A 16,625-nucleotide genomic window follows, 5' to 3' on the forward strand; every position below is an offset into this window, starting at 1 on the left:
GCCACCACTGCCCGGCCTGTCTCTCATATTCTGATTACAGTTTCCCCTCTACTCCTCATGCTCCTCTCCACCCTCCCCATGTGGATCCACCCCCCATGTGGATCCACTCCCCCATGTGGATCCACCCCCTTTTCTGTCTTTCATTAGAAAACAAACAGGCTTCTAAGGGATAACACTAAAATACAATCTAGTAAGAGGAAACAAAAACAAACCCATTAGACTAGGACAAATCAAACTGAAGGAAAAGAAACTCAGAAAAGGCACATCAAACAGATAAAGACTCAGAGACCCATTCCTGTGCCCACTCAGGAAACCCATAAACACTAAACTCGAGGTCAGCTTGGTGATCAAGTTCCAAGACAGCCAAGGTTACATAGAGAAACCTTGTCTCAAAAACTAAAAACAAACAAACCAACAAAAATAAAAAAATAAATAAATAAATAAAGTAAAACAAAAAAACCCACTAAGCTAGAAGCCATAAAATATACACAAAGGACCTGTAGGATAAAAAGAGAGAAAAAATATAAATAAAATGAATCAATAATAAAAATGTAAAAAGTAAAAGAAAGCCCTGATGGGGGCTGGAGAGATGGCTCAGCAGTTAAGAGCACTGACTGCTCTTCCAGAGGTCCTGAGTTCAAATCCCAGCAACCACATGGTGGCTCACAACCATCCGTAATGAGATTGGATGCCCTCTTCTGGTGTGTCTGAAGACAGTTACAGTGTACTCTTAAATATAATAAAATTAAAAAATAAATAAATAATGGTAATTAATTAAAAAAAAAGAAAGAAAGAAAGAAAGAAAGAAAGAAAGAAAGAAAGAAAGAAAGAAAGAAAGCCCTGACATGACTTTATGAGATAAGGGACCTCCAAAGATGCCATTTAGTTTGCTTGATGTTGGCTATCTGCCGCTGGGCATGCAGCCTGCCCTCAAGAGTAGTTTGTTTCCCCAGCGAGATTCCCTTGGAGAATTTACAAGTGATATTAAATTGGAGATTTTCCTTCCTTCCTCCCTCCCTCTCTCCCTCCTTCCCTTCTTTCTTCCTTCCTTTCTTTCTTTCTCTCTATCTATAGTAGTATTTGACTCTACCCAGAGCTATCTAGTCTCTAGACTAATGCTTTATCTGAGCGATGGTGTCCTTTGCCATGCAGAAACTTCTCAGTTTCATGAGGTCCTGTTTATTGTTGATCTTAGGGCCTGTGTTAAAGTATCTTCCTGTGCCAGTGCATTGGAGACTATCCCTTATGTCCTCATCTACCAGTTTCAGTGTACATGGTTTTATGTTGAGGTCTTTGATCCATTTCAAGCTGTGTTTAGTGCAGGGTGATAGGTACAGATCTATTTGTATTTGTATACATGCAATGTGACCAGAACCATTTGTTGAAGATGCTGTCTTCTTCTCAGTGTGTATTTCCAGCTTCTTTATCAAAAGTAAGGTGTCTGTAGGTGTATGGATTTATGTTTGGGCCTTCAATTCTACTGATCAATGTGCCTTTTTTTGTGCCAATACCATGCTATTGTTACTATAGCTCCATAGTACAACTTGAAATTGAGGATACTGAACCCCAATTTTAGATTATTGTGATTATGAGTATGATAATGATTATTATTCAGGATTGTCCTAGCTGTCCTAGATTTTTTGTGTTCCCATATGAAGCTAAAAATTTTTCTTTCAAGATATATGTTGAGGGCTGAAGAGATGGCTCAGCAGTTAAGGGCACTGACTGCTCTTCCAGAGATCCTAAGTTCAATTCCCAGCAACCACATGGTGGCTCACAACCATCTGTAATGAGAGCTGATGTCCTCTTCTGGTGGTTTTGTCTGAAGACAACTACAGTGTACTCACATAAATAAAATAAGTAAGTAAGTCCTTTTTAAAAAAAGGTATGTGTTGGAATTTTGGTGCAGAATGCACTGAATCTGTAGATTGCTTTTGGTAGGATGGCCATTTTTACTATACTAATCCTACAGATCCTTAAGCATGGCAGCTCTCTCCATCTTATCTTACTCAGTTTCTTTTTTTTTTTTTTTTTTTTTTTTTTTTTTTTTTTTTTTTTTTTTGGTTTTTCGAGACAGGGTTTCTCTGTGTAGTCCTGGCTGTCCTGGAGCTCACTCTGTAGACCAGGCTAGCCTCGAACTCTCAAACTCAGAAATCCACCTGCCTCTGCCTCCCAAGTGCTGGGATTAAAAGCATGAGCCACCACCGCCCTGCATCTTACTCAGTTTCTTTCCTCAATGCCTTAAAGGTTTTATCATACAAGTCTTTCACTTCCTTGGTTAGAATTGCCCCCAAGATATTTCATATCAGTTGAAGCTATTGTGAACTGTGTTGCTGCCCTGATTTCTTTCTCAGCTCTTTTGTCATTTGTATGTAGGAAGGTTACTGATTATTGTGAGTTGATTTTTTATCTATCGACTTTTCTGAAATTTTTTGTCAGCTGGAGGAGTTCCCCAGTGGGACTTTTAGGGTCACTTATGTATACTATCATACCATCTGTGAATAAAGATGCTTTGACTTCATCCTTTCCAATTTGTATCTCCTTGATCTCTTTCAGTTGTCTTATTGCCCTAGCTGAGACTTCAAGTTCTATATTGCATAGTAATGAAGACAGTGAACAACTGTATCTTATTCCTGATTTTAGAGGAATTAGTTTGAGGTTCTCTCCATTTAAGCTGATGTTAGCAATATGCTTGCTGTAAACAGCCTTTTATCATGGTAAGGTATGTCCCTTGGATCCCTAATGTCTTCAGGACTTTTATCATAAAGGAGAGTTGGATTTTGTTCAAGGTCTTTCCTGTATCTAGTGAGATGATTGGTTTTTGTCTTTCAATTTGTTGCATTTGTTAAACCATCCCTGCCCTTTGGGGATGAAGCCTCCTGGATCATGGTGGGTGATTTTTTGACATGTCCTTGCATTCACTTTGCAAGTGTTTTATTGAGAATTTTGCATGTACGTTTATAAGGGAAATTGGTATGTAATTCTCTTTCTTTGTTGAATCTTTATGTGGCTTGGGTATCAGAGTAACTGATCTTGTAAAAAAAATTGAGCAGTATTCTTTTTCTTTCTATTTTATGGAATAATTTGAAAAGCATTGGCACTAACTCTTCTTTAAACCATTTGGCCCTATGTATGTATGTATGTATGTATGTATGTACTTATATTTTTGGTTGGGAGAGTTTTAATGACTCCTTCTCTTTCACTAGGGACTTTATGTCTGTTTAAATTCCTTATATACTCTTGATTTAACGTTGGTAAATGGAAAGTATTGAGGAAACTAGTCATTTCTTTTAGGTTTTCCAATTTTGTGGAGTACAGGTTTGTAAAGTATGTCCTCATGAATCTCTAGCTTTCTTTGGTGTATGTTGCTATGTTCGATTTTCAACTCTAATGTTAATTTGGACCTTCTTGCTGTCTTTTAGTTAATTTGGACAAGGATTGGGCAATTTTATTGATTTTCTCAAAGAACCAACTCTTTGTTTCATTGAGAAGTCAAGTATAATCCTAATAGGTCTGGTTTTTAAATGTTACTTGCTCTTTTTCCTTTATAGTTTTTAATATTCTTACTCTGTTCTGTATGTTTATGGTTTTGATTATTATGTGCCAAGGTGACTCTCTTGTCTGTTTCAACCTATTTGGTGTTCTGTTTGCTTCTTGTACCTTGCTAGGCATTTCTGTTGTTGTAATTATTTAAACTCGGCCTCTGGTCAGGCCAATTATCTAAGCTACGGCTCTGCCTAGCTCAGTCACCATGCTTCTCGGCCGGAGGCCACGTGTGTGACACAGCTAGAAACTGCCAGAAAGAAACACCAGCCCTGACACCCACGAGATGCCAATGTGGGAGATGGCTCTGCTGATCTTCCACGCTGTCTCTGCAAGGCTGGGCATTGCCCAGACCATCCCGCCATCCACGTGGGCCCAGTAGAAAGATGAGACTCTAATGCTTAAATATTAATCAAAGACTTACATATTTGGTAATGATCAGTAACAGATACCCATACAATCAGAAGTGTAACCCAATACCCAACCTTTGACTGCTAGACACGTGAACATCTGCCTCCATCTCCTCTCTCTCTCCTCTCTAGCTCCTCCTCTTCCTTTTCCTTCTCTCCTCCTTACTCCTCCTCTTCCTCTTCCTCTCCTAACTCCTCCCACATTAGCTCCTCCTATACATTTCCTTCTTTAGGTTAGGGAATTTTTCTTCTATGATTTTCTTTTGTTGTTGTTTTTGTTTCTTTGTTTTTCAAGACAGGGTTTCTCTGTGTAGCCCTGGCTGTCCTGGAACTCACTCTGTAGACCAGGCTGGCCTCGAACTCAGAAATCTGCCTGCCTCTGCCTCCCAAATGCTGGGATTAAAGGCGTGTCCCACTACCGCCCAGCCGAGGTATCTATTTCTTTCTTTTTTTTTTTTTTTGAGACAGGGTTTCTCTGTGTAGCCCGGGCTGTCCTGGAACTCACTCGGTAGACCAGACTGGCCTCGAACTCAGAAATCCGCCTGCCTCTGCCTCCCAAGTGCTGGGATTAAAGGCGTGACCGCCTGGCGAGGAATCTATTTCTTCTACAAGTTTTCACTATCTGAGACCCATCCCTTGTCTTCTGTTGAGGGAGCCTTGATTCTGAGGCTCCTGTTAGTTCCTAAACGTTCCATTCCACATTTCTTTAAGCTTGAGTTTTCTTTATTAATTCTATTTCTACTTTCAGGTATTAAACTGTTTTATTAATTTCCTTCCACTGTTTATTTGTGTTTTCCTCTCTTCTCTCTCTCTCTCTCTCTCTCTCTCTCTCTCTTAAATTTTGCTTTGTGTTTTTTTTGTGTGTGTGTTTTGAGACAGGGTTTCTCTGTGTAACAGAGCCCTGGGTATCTAGTACTTGCTCTGTAGCCCGATCTGGCCTCAAATGCAGAGATCTGCCTGCCTCTGCCTCCCGAGTGCTGAGATTACAGGCATGTGGCACCACTGCCCAGATCATAAATTTCTTTCAAGGATTTATTCATTTCCTCCTTTTCCATTATCATAGTCATAAAGACTTTTGAGTCTTAGACTTGTGCATCAGCTATGTTGTAATTGTGGAGACATATTTTCCTGTCTGTTGTTGGGTTTTTACTGGCATCTAGGCACCTGAGTTTGAGGAGATTGTGATTCTAGGTATTGATATCGATATCTGGTCTTGTCTTTGCAGGGTGAGTATTTTGTTCTTTGGGTTTTGTTTACCTCTTTGGTTCTTTTAGAGGGTGTGGTGGCTGTGGGAATTCTGAGATCCTGACAGGTGTGGCCACTGGGAGTTCTGGGTAAAATGTGTTTCTAGGTGTTAGCAGTTGACACTTAGGAATGGGGATAGTCTGCTACAGAGTTGAGGAATGAGAATGGGGGATTAGATTTAGAGAAGAGGAGGGAGGAGAAGGTTTGCAGTTAACCTAGCTGCTTCCCTTGCTTGAGGTAGGTACTCAGGGAATGCCTCCTGGTGTTTCTTGATTGATTGATTCTCTGACAGTCCATACATTTATAAACTGGAGGAAATAATAGCTTTCACTGTTTCTCTCTCTTCCCTCCCCCTTGGTTTGTTAAGACCAGGACTCAGGCAGCCCAGGCTGGGCTCTAAGTCACTGTGTAACTGAAGCTGGCTTCAAACTCCTGATCACCTTGCCTCTGATTCCCAAGCACTAGCATTGTAGGCGTGCACCCATGCCCAACATCCTGTTTGCTTTTTTGTTTGTCTGTCTGTCTGTCTTTATCACTTCATTCAAAATGTATTAGTTTGCCTTTTTTTTCAGGTTTATTGAAAATATGGTATAACAGATTAAACAGCTCCACGTAGTGTTTTGAAATTCATCCCAACTCTAGGCTGAGTGACCTGAAGGTTAAACTGCCAAAGTCCAGAAGCTTCAGCATTTCCTTGGTGTGAGGATCTACCTCAATGATCTCCTGGTCTAGGGCTGAGACCTCAGGAACATAATTATCTCTTCTTCCTGCAACTTGATAGAGATACCTCTCACAGGACCTCTCTGAATCCACTTCATCAGATGCGTGACATAGCCGGCTATCTTGTTCCGAAGTTTCTTGCTGGGGATAATGGCGATCTCTTCGCACACGCGCTTGTCGGTGTGGAAGTCATTTCCCAGACACGTGTAGTACTTTTCGATGATGACCCTGGCCACCTTCTTCACAGTCTTGGTGCGAATGCGGCCCATGTTGGCGGGTCTCGGTAAAAGAGCATTAGTTTGCCTTACAATTTGTATGTCTAATCGTATTTCTAAAATGGGTCTCCAAATTGCATTTCCATTACAAATTTGCTTAAATGAAAGTAAAATCTTTACTGAAAATAAGCTGCGATGGTTAATTTTTGTCAATATGATGCAAATCTAGACTTTCCTGGAAAGAGAAAACCTCAGTTGAAGAATATTCTCCATCAGATTAGCTTGTGGGACATTTTCTGAATTTCCATTGATGTAAGGGGTCCAGCATGTTATGGATGTGCCATCCCTGGGCCTGAAAGCATGGGCTTTAAGAAAGGCAGCTAAGCAAGTCTCAGGAAGCAAGCTGGTAAGCAGCATTCTTCTCTGGGCTTCTGTTCCTTCTGCCTTATCTATTCAAAAGAGATAGATGTCTCGGGGGTCAATCTCCAACCCAGAAAGAATGTGTGTTTCTATCATTTTAAAGTCCCCTTTTAAGAGCTCCCTTACTGAACAAGTCCTTTTTAGCTAATTTGACACCTCAAACTTTCTTGCATAAGATCTGGCTTGTAAAGCTTTCTTTCTTGCCTGACATCAACCTTGAAGAACAAACCAAACATACTCAAATCCCTTCAAAAGAAAAAGTGGGCCTTTCATATATTTATAAGCAATGGCAGTTTTATTGGAGATTTTGTAAGGGAGCCAAGGAAGGGCTATAAACCACACCGACCTCTCAGAACACCCTGAAGCTTACCTCACATTTTCTTTCTCTGGCTCCAGCAGAGGGGTTGGGTGGGGAGGCAGGCTCAACAATTTCCCACAGAGGGAGTCAGTTTGGCTTAGTCTTTATCCAGATAAGATGCTGCAATAAATATATACAAAATTCTAACTATCGAACAGATTAAGTCAGCATCAATATTTGTTGAATGTGTATTATGTACCAACATTCGAGGTGCTGAATATATCAGTGAAGAAATCAAAGACTGCTACCCCTGCAGGATTAAGTTTTAGTGGAGGAGACAGACTGATCCAGTGTGTAATGAGTAAGCCATCTAGTGATGCCTTGGGGGAGGGCTGGGAATGCTGGGCTGGGGCAGGGGTGTGTACTTTCAGATAAGGAGGCCAAGGCAAGGCTCACTGAGAAAGCAATACTTGAGCAAAGACTTTAACGGAGATAAGACCGGTAGCTAAGAGGGTTTCTTGGGCAAGGACATTCTAAGCTGAGAGCAAAGTCCTGGGAGCAGAGTATATGTATGTGTGCATAACACACATATATAGAATATGTTGTTTTTAAGAAAAAGGAGTAGGGGTTAGGGGATAGGAGTGAGACCATGTAAGGCTATGTTGACTAGCATTAATATTCTGGCTTTTTTTTTTCCTGAGCAAAATGACAAACCACTGAGGAGTTTGAGGTGAGGGGTGTCATGAAGTGACAGATTTTAGAAGTGCACTTCAGCTGCCACATTGCTACAATACTGCTGGTGCACCCCTTTAATCCCAGGACTTGGGAAACAAAGGCAGGCAGGTCTCTGACTTTGGGGCTAGTCTAGTCTATACAGTGAGTTCCTGGCAAGCCAGGGTTACATAGTGAGTCCCTATCTGAAAACAACAAGAAAACAGACACTAGCCAAGGGAAAAGGCCTCCAGGAACAAGTCTATATAGAGTTATTTAAATTATTCTGTTCAGAGTGGCCTTGACCAGGGTACTACAGCTGGGCTGGAAAGCAAAGCTCAGACTCTAGACGTACTAATAGGTAAGGAAAAGAGGAACAGGGGTCGGGGGAGGTTGGTTAGAAGGGACAGTAGTGACCACAGCTTTAAGGCTAGCTCACAATCAAGATCAGTATACCGGTTGCCCCTGGTTACTGGAAAATCCTCGCTCCGGAAGCTGCACGAACACTGATGTGGACTGTCCGAGTGCCTTGGAGCTTTTCCTGGCTCTTGGTGGGCTAACCTCTGGGAGCTAGAGCGCCAGGTGGGCACAGTCTCTAACTGGAGACTTCCAGGTTCCTTGTCTCATGCCCAAGAAGAATAATGAAAAGCAAAGATTGAGAAGGACTGATGGAGACCATTAAAGAAAGGCAAGAAAGAAGGCTGGGCTCCAAGAGAGGAGCAGCAGTAGGCCGCCCTGCTAAGTGGTCTTTCATGGGTTTTAATGGTAGGAACAAGGTGGAGGTAGCCGGTATGAAGATTGTTCATGTTAGGAGAGAATCGCAGGCCTAGCCAGTAAGGAGTCCATAAAGCTTGGCCGTGTTCAATCAGCGCTGTGAGGGAGTTACTCATCATCCATTCAAGGGAGAGGTCACGTGTGTTACATGACTAGCTTGTGATCCACCTTGGGCCCCGCCCTTACTACCCAGGGGTTTCTGCCTGCACACTAAGGAAAAGTAAAAGTTTACAAGCGATTATATAACTTAATAGATAATATAACATAATAGAAAATCCCTTTAATAATCATTGCCCGGCCTAAATATGTGTGTCTGGTTTTGTGGGTTTATTTTATTTTATTTTTTTTATTTTTTGAGGTGTCATGTAGCAGAGTCTGACCTTCACCTTATTGTGTAGCCAAGGATGACTTTGAATTTCTAATTCTCTTGCCTCTACTTCCCAAGTGCTGAGATTCCAGGCATATGCCACCATGCCAGGTTTATGCAGTGCTGGGGGTGGAACTGTGTACATATGCAAGACAAAAACAAACAAACAAACACCCCTATTCTACCTACTGCAGCCCCAGCCCGGGTTTGCCTCTTTTGTTATTCATCAACTATATTGTTTTGTTTTCCTTTTTCTTTTCTGGGACCAAGCAGCAAATGTAGAGATGAGAGGACAGTTTGCAAGAGTCAGGTTCGTCCGCTGTGTGGATTTTGGGGATTGAGCTCAGGTTGTCAATCAGGCATGTTTGCCTGCTGCATGTTCCTGTTTGGGTTCTTTGAGACAAGGTCCCACATAGGCTAGGCTGGCCTTTAACTTGCTACTTAGAAAATGCCCTTGAACTCCAAGCCTCCTGATTGCCTGTCCTAAATGCTGAGGTTACCTTTTTAAAAACATAATTTTTTTTTAAAAAAAAGAAATTTATCGATGTAGGGCAACTCTTGCCAGTAAACCCAGCACCTGGGAGGGTGAGTCAGTGGATTACTGGGGATTTGAAGCTAGCTGGGGCTACATAGTGAATTCTAAGTCAGCTTGGGTTAGAGTCTCAAAAAATTTTTTTAAAAGGGTGGACTGGAAGGGATAGGAGAAGGTCCAGAGAGCTGGCTCAGTGGATAAAAGTGGGAGAAGCATTGAGAAGGGTTGGTGAGATGGTCCAGCGGATAAAAGAGCCTGGGCGTGCGTGGGGTCTAAGGGTTGGTGAGGTGGTTGGTGAGTACGTAAAAGTGTTTCCTACCGTTTGGTGTAAGCCTAACAACTCAAGTTCTATCTCCAGGGGCTCACATGAGGGTGGAAGAAATAAGCCAGCTCCACTAGGTTGTTCTCTGACCTCCTCGTGGACACACGCTCGCGCGCACACACACCCAGCAACAATAAACAAACTATTCAGTGTGAAACTATCCCAGCTGCCTCAAGGCGGGGCCTATCCTGTCACCAGCAGGAGTTCACCGTGGTGAACAGACTCAGTAAAATGAAGCAGAAGAGGGCCCAGGAGGGTGATCGCCTGGACCCAAAATGTTTTCTGTTTTCTTTTTAATCTCTGAAATGACTGAAACCAACATCTGCAGTACCCTAAGCAAGTACTCTAACTTAACGCCAGGGATCTGAACATTGTTTATATTAGCTTTGCTCCTTGCGTTACAGTCTCCAAACTGTGTTCACGGAGGAACACTTGTGGAAACTCAATGGGCTTTCTCTCTCTACAATGTGCTCCTGTTTTCATCATGGCAAACCTACGCTATCAATTTAGAGTTGGGTTCCATGCAAGATTTCACTTAAAAAGAAAAACAATTTTAGGAAAGAAAAAGAAAAAAAAAAACTCATTCAAAGAACATGAATCAAAACAACTTCCATTCAGAACCAAAACCACTGTACACCCCAGGGCTGCTTATGTTTTGGTATCTTTGGAATCACAAAGGCTCTCTGCTTGGCCAGCTGTAGACAAGCTTATACACTTTTCCCCAATCTCATTCATTACCATAAAATCAATTTTAACAAATAACTCTACAAAGTCAGTTTAGCAAGAACCCTCTGCCCTGCTTGGCTTTTGCATCTGCCACTGTCCCCTAGGCTGATGGCTGTCCGATACCTTGTCTGTCTTCAGCAAGAATGCTGATGGGTCAGTATGGCCTGAATACTCCCTTACACCTAAGGTTTGCTCTTAGGAATTTTCCATCCTCTGACCTCCATCTTGTTAGGTATTCCCATTTGCCCAGGCTATCTGTTTGGAATTGATCCTGTCTTCTGTCCCCTACTGGGAAGTGCCATTGCAGAGATCCTTACTACCTACTGTGGTGGCCCCATATAAAGTCTGACTCATTAAAGTACTGTGTGGGATGGCTCAGCTAGTGAAGGTACTAGCCACTGAAACTGACTACCAGAGTCCAGTCCTCCCTGGAGCCCACATGGCAGAGGAAAGAATTGGCTTCCACAAGTTGTCCTCTGACTTCCACAGGTGCCTTTGACATGCATGCCTTTGTCCCCTAGAGACAAATGTATTTTTATAGTATTGATTCTTTTCTACTGTTACAGAATTACCCATGAGTTTTTTATTATTATTGTTGTTTTTTTTTTCCAGACAAACAAACTATATGGCTGTCCTGCTCTGTAGACCAGGCTGGCCTCAAACTCACAGAGATCTGCTTGCTTCTGCCTCTGAGTGCTGGGATTAAAGACATGTGTGCCACTATTGCCTGGCTGGATTTTTTTTTTTTTAATGGAGATTTTTACTCAGTGGTTTGGGGTAGGACCTAAGATTTTACATTTCCAGAACACTCCATGGTGCCAAAGCAGCTGACTGTTCTCAACCAACTTTGAATATCAAGAACAGAAGGTTTTCTAAGATTCTTAGAATTCATCATTTCTATTGACTCAACAGACTTTTGTAACCTGGGCTAGACCCAAACCCAAAGTTTCCCTCTGTAGCTCCTGAGTGCTAAGACCATGAGCCACCACATCCAGCCTTGTAGACTTTTAAATTGTGTGTATGCATATTTGTATGTATGTGTGTACATATATGTATGCATGCATGAGCCATTAGATGCCCTTGGAGTGGAGTTGCAGTTAGTTCTCTCTCCAGTCCCCTAAACAGACATTTTAATGAAATAATTTCCCCACAATAATTTTATGTCAACCAAAACAACAAATTCTAGACTTCACTGTATTTTCCCAGCCTGAAGTTTCAGGCAACTTAGCATCTGTCTGTCTCATTCTGTTTGCATATCTGTCTCTCTAAGTAATGTTTAAACTTTTGGGCATTTAAGAAGGCCTCACATATCACAAACCTTATACCTTGGCCAGTTCATCTTGGCAAGAACCAACTACAGAGGATTCACAAAATTTGCTATGAATGAATTATTCAAAGGTGTCTAGAGTGGCAGGCTCCCCTAAATTAGCCTCTTAATGGACTGTTCCACATCACACCCCTGTACCCTTTGCTTAAAGTGTTCAGCTCATCCTTGAGACTGACCATTGTCTTTCCCATGTTAGAACTTTCAAACAGCTCCATTCTCAGAATACTTTCTCAGCAGCCTTTTCCAACCCTCAGAGCTGAGATTGCCCAAACTGACTTGCCCCTGAGTCTTTCCACACATTCATATTTCTACATCTGACTGCCTTAAGGCAGGCCTCAGCCAGTTTGTACTGTAAAGGTCTAGGTTTCCCTTTCAGTCTGTAGTTTCTCTGTTGCGATTACCCAGCTCTTGTGCTGTAATGTAGAAGTACCCTTGGGCAACAGGCAGATATATATGCACAGAGATGAACCACTGACGTTTCATTTACAGGCCAGGAAGATGGCTCCGTGCATAAAGGCGCTTGCTGAGGAGCCTGCTGACCTGAGTTTGGTCCTTGGGACTCAGGTCATTGAAGGAGAGAGCTGACTCTTTCTTCTTGGACTTACAAGTTGTTCCCTCACTTCTATACTTGTGCTGTGACATATGTGTCCTCTCCCCCACCCCAAAGCAAATCGAAGAATGAACAACATTTTTAACTTAATTAAACAGGCAGGATTTAGCTATTAGGGCAATAGTTTGCTGAGCCCCATATGTAAGTGCTTAGATGCTACAGCTGTCTAATTACAATTCCTGGTGGTCCTTGAGAGCCAGTCCTTGAGACTGCTGATCTCTCAGCAATCTAGCTAGGCAAACCGGGTAGACATGGAATGTGGATGCCGCTATTTGGGGTAGTTTTATTAGGCCACATGGATAAGTGAGCAGAGACCCATCCACAAGAGCGAAGCAAGCTCACAAAGAAATGTCAAGGCTAACCTGCTGAGGAGAGAGAAAAGAGAGGTAAGTTCTTGCACCGCTAGCTGAGCTTCCTAGGGCCAGCTCTCACATAATCCCTGCCTATTTTTGTATCAGATATCTCTTAAGGAGCCAGTTGGCTTGCGTGACTGTTTCTTGCCACTAGATAGCTTGAGCAAGCTTTTCTATCCGACTTTCCAAATGACTGGTAGTCCTCTGCTGTAAACAGCCATGAATATGCTGCATTGGGTTTTGCTAGGTTCCTTTCTCTCTTCTATTTCATATCCCTACCCCCACTCTCTACCCCTAGCTCGTTTGTTTCCAGTGGTTCTTTCTTTTTCTCTCTCTTTTGTTTCTTTAAGAGCATAGTTGGAGATGTCATTAAAAGCTATTTTTTATATCTTTGTATATGCTTAAGCATGAAGATGAGGAGAAAAAAATGGATAGAAGAAATCAAGGCAGGGTTGGAGGGATGGTTCGGTGGTTGACACACTTGCTGCTCTTCTAGAGGACCCGTGTTTGATTCTCAGCACCTGCCAGGTTGTACACAGCTGTCTGTAACTCCAGTTCCAGGGTTCCAATGCCCATTTCTGTTCTCTGTGCACCCCAGGCCCTCACACAGTGAAAGAGGTGACACACATCCAAGCGTTGGCATGGGCTCCTCAAGCGAGAGTCAGCTTGGGTCCTCGGCTGTCTCTGAATGTGCTTAATTTTACACTAACACAGCTATACACATTTGCTTTCTGCCCCTCTCTTTTCCTTTACTTCTGGATTTTTTTTTTAAATATAAGACTTGCTATGCTGTAGACCAAGCTGGTCTCAAACTCTCGATCCTCCTGTTCCAGCTTCCAGGGTACAAGGTTTGTAGAGAGTTCACAGGGCTGCCCCAGTTTAGAGATTTGTTTTGATACTATTGCATGCTAGTGTGTGTGTGTGTGTGTGTGTGTGAGAGAGAGAGAGAGAGAGAGAGAGACAGAGAGACAGAGAGACAGAGAGAGTTGTGTGGTGTGCGTATATGTGGTGTGTGTGTATGTAGAATCTGTGTATATGTGTACAGGGTGTGTATATGATGGAGTGTGTGGTATATTTGTATACGTAGAGTGTGTTGCTGTATATATGGTGTTGGATATGGTGTTGGTGTGTATGGTATATGTGGAGTATATATATATGTGTAAGTATGATACGTGTGAGTATGTTGTATGTGTAATGTGGGAGGGGTATGTGGTGTGTGTGATGTCTGTGTGTACAATGTGTAGTTTGTGTGGTGTACACATGGTGAAGAGACCAGAAGAGAATCAGATGTTTCCTCTATATGTTCCCTTGAGATAGTGTCTTTTTTTTTTTTTTTCTTTCGAGACAGGGTTTCTCTTTATAGCCCAGGCTGTCCTGGAATTCACTCTGTAGACCAGGCTGGCCTCGAACTCAGAAATCTGCCTGCCTCTGTGCCTCTGCCTCCCAAGTGCTGGGATTAAAGGCGTGCGCCACCACTGCCTGGCGAGATAGTGTGTCTTAGTTAGCATTTCCATTGCTGTGAAGAGACACCATGACCAAGGCAACTCTTATAAGGAACAACATCTAATTGGGGCTGGCTTACAGGTTCAGAGGTGCAGTCTGTTATCATCATGGTGGGAAGCATGGAGCGCCCAGGCAGAAGTGGTGCTGGAGAAGGAGCTGAGAGACTGTGTGCTTCCATTACTCCTCAGATAATGTAATTCCTGGGAAGTAATTCCTAGAGTTTTAAGCTCTCTTCTGCCTTTAAGCTAATATTTTTGTTTCATTTTTAAGTTCCTATTTCTCAACTTGTGGGTTGCTCTAAATTCCTGTTAATATTGGGGTTTAGCGAATTTGATTTGATAGCCGTGATTGCTCCTAGGTAGAATGAAATGGTAGCAGTGGGACCCACCTTTGATCCCAGCACCCGGGAGGCAGAGGCAGGTGGTGTTCTTCATTCCAGGAAAGCCTGGGCTGCAGAGTTCCAGGACAGCCAGGGATATGCAAAGAGACCCTGTCTTGAAAAACCAAAAAGAAGAGGAGGAGGAGGAGGGAAGAGGAGGAGGAGGAGGAAGATGACTGAGGTTGGGCAAGGTGGTACACACCTGTAATCCTAGTACTTTGGAGGTGGAGGCAGGAGGATCAAAGTCATCTTAGCTACATAGAGAGTTCACCTATTCAAGACCTATTTATTCAACAAATAAGAAATAATAATAACAATAATAAAGCATATTGAAAACATTTCATTGGCAACTCTGACATTTTAGCCCAGGTGGCGAGCCAGTGCCTTGAAGTACTGTATTTCGTCTTTGGGGATAGTTATTGCCTTTATACAAGTATTACTGCTCACACCTCTGTACCTCTGTACCATAAGCTGCTCTAAGAACTAGACTACAACAATGAACAAAAACACTGTTAGTAACCTGTTAAACTCCACCTCCACAGTTACCTGGAAGCGGCCAGGTACGCTCCTTCAAACACAGTAATGGCTCTTATAGCTAAAAGTCATTATGTCTACATCACTTAATCAAAACTTTTATAATTATTTCTCCTTGATATAATGATTGTTGAATCCATAACCAATATGGGATGATAAACACATTTTAGGCATGAATATCTACATTTTTATTTCTCCTACCTTTAGCCTAAATATGAGGGCCCATTTATTGTTTATTTGAAATATTTTATGTGTATGAATACTTGTCTGCACATGCACCTATGGGCACCTGGTGCTCTTGGAGGTCAGAAGAGGACATCAGCTCCCTTAGAACTGGAGTAGGTGCTGGGAACTGAGCCCAGATCCTGTGTAAGATCACCAAGTGCTCTTAACCACTAACTGTCTTGTCAGCTTGTCCCGCGCAACCTCCCGTCAGCAGGAAAGACGCGGCACACTCAGGATCCTTCTGCAGTATAAGCTTTAATGTATCTTGAGAGGGAGAGCATAAGCTTCACAAACGAGGAGGGACCCCAAGGGCCTAAAACCCTTCCCTTATATAGAGAGCTAAGCTTGCCTGGGACGTGACAGTCTCTGATGGGCTCCTGTTGCCTCAGGCCACATGACGTGTTCCAACTGTCAGATTAATCAAGGCGGGAAAACCTTCCAGCGCATGCGCACAGACTTGTTAATGGCAATGATGTGATAAGGATAGCTTCCCACATCAGCTTGTATTCATTTTTTTTGTCTTTTCTTTTTTGAGATAAGATTTCACTACTTAGCCTTTGGCTGCCCTTTTCCTTACTGTGTAAACCAGGCTGGTCTCAAATTCATAGAGATCTGCTTGTCTCTGCCTCCCAAGTTCTGGGATTAAAGGTATGCACTGCCATGCTTGGTACCCCAATTTATTTTTGAGACATGGCTGAACTCTGTATTCTAGGCTAGTGTGGAACTTGTATGTAGACAGGCTGACTTGGAACTTGGAGAGCTCCTCCCAGCCCTTTCTGTCAGAGTGCTTGGATTGCAATTGCTTGCGAACATGCTTGCCTATTCTTAGACTATGCATTCTTTCTCTCTCTCTCTCTCTCTCTCTCTCTCTCTCTCTCTCTCCCTCCCTCCCTCCCTCCCTCCCTCTCTCTCTATATATATCTCTATCTCTATCTCTATCTCTATCTCTATCTCTATCTCTATCTTTTGGTTATTCAAGAAAGGGTTTCTCTTATAGCCCTGGCTGTCTTGGAACTCACTCTGTAGACCAGGCTGGCCTTCAACTCAGAAATCCGCCTGCCTCTGCCTCCCAAGTGCTGGGATTATAGGCCTGTGCCACCACCGCCCGGCTAACTATGCATTTTCTAATGTGTTTGTTTTCCAGTAAACTGATCACTGAGTAGGTTTCTTTAAAACTATTGTAAGCCGGGCGGTGGTGGCACACACCTTTAATCCCAGCACTTGGGAGGCAGAGGCAGGCGGATTTCTGAGTTCAAGAGTTCGAGGCTAGCCTGGTCTACAGAGTGAGTTCCAGGACAGCCAGGGCTACACAGAGAAACCCTGTCTCGAAAAACCAAACAAAAAAAGCAAAAATCAAACAAAACTATTGTATAGCTGTTTCCTCCAAAATAAAACCAGTCCATTTTGGAGG

The 16,625-nt window shown here is 42.7% G+C and overlaps 1 pseudogene; it reads right to left on the reverse strand.

Moving 5' to 3' along the window:
- Nucleotides 1-5,796: 5,796 nt before the first annotated feature.
- LOC114619327 lies at nucleotides 5,797-6,187 on the reverse strand (annotated as a pseudogene).
- Nucleotides 6,188-16,625: the final 10,438 nt, after the last annotated feature.

Source organism: Grammomys surdaster, unplaced genomic scaffold (assembly GCF_004785775.1).
Source record: "Grammomys surdaster isolate TR1022 unplaced genomic scaffold, NIH_TR_1.0 149, whole genome shotgun sequence".
NCBI classification, from domain to species: Eukaryota; Metazoa; Chordata; class Mammalia; order Rodentia; family Muridae; genus Grammomys; species Grammomys surdaster.